The following is a 4,534-nucleotide window of genomic DNA, read 5'->3' as shown; positions in this document are numbered from 1 at the left end:
AAACGTGTAAATCGCTCGGGGCATTTTGTAAGGCGCAAGTCTTGTCGGGGAGGTTTTGAGGTATTAATGTTCGCTTTACACTGGGAACGGTCTGCATGCGACGAATAACAAAGATATAGCCGTTTATACACCTTACTTAAAAGGGCTAATGATGTGGAATTATATAAAGACAATTTGTATTGAAATCTTGACAAGCTTTCACACTACCGTGCTTCGTCAGTTCACAAATGCATTTCTACTTTGACCTGATGAAGCACGGTTGTGCCAAAACTTGTCGATTTCAATACAATCCGTCTTTATATATTTCCACATGAGTATCCTATTTGGAATTAGACAACTACGGCCTTTTATAAAGATTACTTACTAAGCGATGAGTTTCCAAGAAATCTCACCTATATCGCGAAGCTTTTCAGACTAGATTTTTATCGTGACGTTTCTACGCAGCGTTTTGCGTCGGCGTAATTTCATTTTAACCACGGGTGATTAATCTATGACGTTTCATGCCTACACCCACGTACGGCACGTCACTTTGTGTATAAAATTTGGCGACATGCATTCGCTTTAAAGGTGTTTAGATTGTTTGTTTGTTTGTTTGTTTGTTTGTAACCTCGCAGTTAATAAGCTTTGCCTGAAAGGCTAATAAACAAATGCTTTACATTTAAAATAATAATTTTAGAAAAAATCGACTTTTTAAAACAAAATATTATTTAACGATGAGCGAATAATATTATTCTGTTAATTTTATTAATTTTAGAACCACTGATTTCGGACCTTGTTTTTCGCCGTTCAGTATAAAAGTTTAAAACATTTTGTCGACCGCTTTTCAAAAAACATAATTATTACCTAGAACAGGATTGGTAAACAATTTTTGGCATGAGGCCACAAGAGAAAGAGAATTTTCGTGGTGGGCAAGGTTAAAAAGAAAGTCTGACATACACATTAAGTAAAGGATGATTCCCTTTGAGATAAAAGGTGAAATATCCATGTTTTGCAAAGTGGTTATAGCCTAAAACATGGAAATGCATTACAAGTGTAATTTATTCAGCAAATATTACAATATCAAGGAACAAAACGTAAAGGCATATTGTTGCCTAAAAATACGTTTGATGAAAATATGGTCCGCAATCCACATTAAAATGCTTGGCGGCCCAAAAGCGGCGTGGATCCAAAATTATCCCACCTTTGCGATTTACAACGTTTGGCCTTATCAGATCCGAACCTGCTACTGCACAAGCGCGTAGGGCATCTTATCGCGGATATTGTCGACTACTATAGTTGTACTTTTAGCTTGCTTAGTTTATTCTATACAGAAGGTCGCAGAATAGAATGGAAGTTGGGCGAGGGGCAGGGCGATCTCTCTGGCGAAGACAGTCGATACAGAAACATACAAGCAGACACATAAAGAAGGGGATATATAATATATACCAGGAATATCGGTAGGCAAATAAAGTCCGCAAAACATAAGTACAGAGTCACAACACGCACGTGTGGGACTCGGGACTTTGAAGTTGTCTTACTTTACTCGAGTACCGCGTGTGAATCCAGGTCCGACTTCGCGGCATTAACACCTAATCCATTCTGATCGGTAATAATATTCTAGCTTACCTCTTTTGAGCCTATTAGTTTACTCTTTTCACTTACAACTTCGCCCCCCTTATGCAATTGTCATAAGTACAGAATATCTGCTGGTCTCTAACAAACTCGTGCACAACTATGCAGCTGAAGTCGAAAATAAAGCGCAAAACATTACATTTGTTAAGTCTTTATTGGCCAATCCTTTAATTTAGTGGGGGTCAAGGTACATTGGACAGACAAAGGAATTTGCAAATTTGCCAGTATAATGGCATTTATCAGGATGTTTATAAGAAGCGGTATGTGGGTCATATCCTTCATATTGCTTAGGCTGCTACCACCATAAACATTCGTTTATCCATGTTGGAAAAAAAATGCACTTTCAATTAGGGCGCAATAATACGGTACCCGTGTTTTCTTTTGCAAATACAAACCGAAAGTTGTCTAAACAACATTAATCTGTCAAACAAAAATTACCAACAACTGGTAAATCTCAAGATCATGACAATTTTTTGGTTTTTCTTTTCAGAAAGAATATACTTAATGCTAATTTATACTATTTGAGTTTGCTATAGCACAAAGCGGGCAATGACTAGCCAAACTAAGGGTTTAACCAGGAGTTGCCTCAGGACAGCGCTTCTTCCAACGGTGCTCGAACAGTTGTGTAAGATAGCGTTTACAACTATTGAAAATTGGTGAATCTTTGGTAAAATGTTCACTTTTTGTACCCAAGGCGATTTACGCAAACATATTTATTTTATTGCAAATCCGCCTAAAATCGAAAGCTTCTTTAAAAATACCACTAAAACCAGGGCCCACTGCTGGTCCCCACGCCCTTGGCGTCGGCCAATTCTAGAACTTAGTATTACACTTCTTTTTTTAACGTGTGCCCAAATGAATAACATAGATCCATAGCAATTAAAAGTCCAACCAAATCTAAGCAGTGTTTAATTACTTCACGATTTGTATTTGTTCGTCTGCAACTCATCGTCATAAGATTCGTAATGCTGTCATCACAAACGACCTTAATTATACAGTAAGTCTAGTGTTTTAAAACTCAAATTAAAACTGGTTTAAATGACCTGCTTATAGTGGATGAATATTAAAAACATTTCATATTTCATTAGACAAACTACCGTTTAAATTTGACTTTTATTTGCTGTGGGATAATTATTACAAGGTATTCTGAAATGCACCCAAAGTCGACATCAGGTCTGCTGAGTCGGAGTCAAGACTCGACAGGATCGGTTTGTTTTACTGAAGTCAGAATCTGGACTCCGGACTCAAGTCTAACTACCGGTTTCCCGAGTCCGGCGTGCGCATTACCAAATGTCAAAACCGATAAGGCTGCAAACTGTAAATTGTATAGGTGGAATAGCATATTGTGGAATATTTTTCAACCAAGTATTGTGTTTGATGAATGATTTGACGCCCCTAAGTAAATTGCTGTATATTCACCGTATTTAGTTACGTAATTGGGCGAAATACAGGTTGTGGAGTCGAAACTGGACTCGGGACTCGATGAATTTCCATATTTTGGCGGACTCGGAATAGGGATAATTTTTTTAGTTGCTGGAGTCTGACTCGGTACTTAGGACTTCGGCTATTTTAACCAATCCGAAAACTGATCGACACGTGAACAGAAATGTCACTCGTGAACAACTTTTGCAATGCCCTTATGGCCGTTTGTGGTATTCAATGCTACCTTGTGCATTTTCTGGTCGTTTTTTGGTTGTTTCTTTATGATTTGACGAAAAACAAAAGTTTTACAATCTCCCAACAATACTGATGGATGTCAGGCCTATTTGCAGTCTAATTTGGTGTTTAAACGATCCATTTCCGCAATTTATTTCTCGGTCTTGACTTTGCGCCCGGCAGTAGTAAACATGTCCCTTTACGCACTGCGATACTACAGAACGCAACTTGATAATCAATCTCAAAGCAGCAAAAAAAGTTAAGTTCGATATGTTCTTGTATCATCATTAGTTAATGTGCTGAAAAACTCGCAGTTAAAATAACACTAACTGATCGTGTTAAAAGAACGTATCGAAACGTCTTTATCCAGATGATGTCGATTTAGTTGACGTTTTTTTTGCTTTTTTATTGATTTAACGACAATCAGGTGGCAGTCTTACGACTGAAGAGAACCTTTAGTCGTGACACCAATTACAACGAGTAACAAACGGTTTTAAGAAACAACACGTAGTAACTCAATAACTTACTTGACGTTTATATCTTTAAGATTCACTATCAGGCTACATTACAGATACGTGCATAGTGTACATAAGAACTTAACTTATTCGCGAGGATTTAGAGATGAAACGCCAAGTATGCCACGAAGATAAGGGAATGATAATTTACGAAATGACACTTTGCAATGCAATACGGCTATTTTTCACAAATAAAACTCTATTAGTATGTTCAAAAGTTCAAATCTATGGTGATAACCAAAGATTTGGTAAATGACTTATGGCGGGCGACCAAATAACGCTTTAATTGTTCGCAAGAATTTGCGTAACACTGTCAGCAGATCAAACGTTTCACCGTCTAAGTTTCCGAAATAAAACTCAAGTTGTTGAAGGTTGAGCTTGGCAAGTTCAAATTGCTGGGCGACCGTGGAACTAAAAAAACAAATTAACTATGAATATTCCAAATTACATACTGTGCCACGTGTGATTTTACTGAACTCTCCATTTTTCTCGTGTTTCTATTCACACCAAGGTAAAAGCTACATTTATAAACAATTCAAATGTATATATTGGAAATATTTGTCAGGTTTGCTTTTAATGGAAGGAAAGCTTTTTGTATTTTTTTTATTTCAAAAATAACAATAAAGTAAAGCGTGTGTATTCAATGCTTAAGGTACACTGTCCAAAACTTGTTTAAAACAAATCATTTTCGTTCAGGAAAATTGCTAGGATAAAACGGTAATTTTAACTCGCTGTAATTAAACCAATAAAAA

This window comes from Ascidiella aspersa, chromosome 6, assembly GCF_963924565.1.
Source record: "Ascidiella aspersa chromosome 6, kaAscAspe10.2, whole genome shotgun sequence".
Classification (NCBI taxonomy): Eukaryota; Metazoa; Chordata; class Ascidiacea; order Phlebobranchia; family Ascidiidae; genus Ascidiella; species Ascidiella aspersa.
This window is presented reverse-complemented; position numbering follows the sequence as displayed.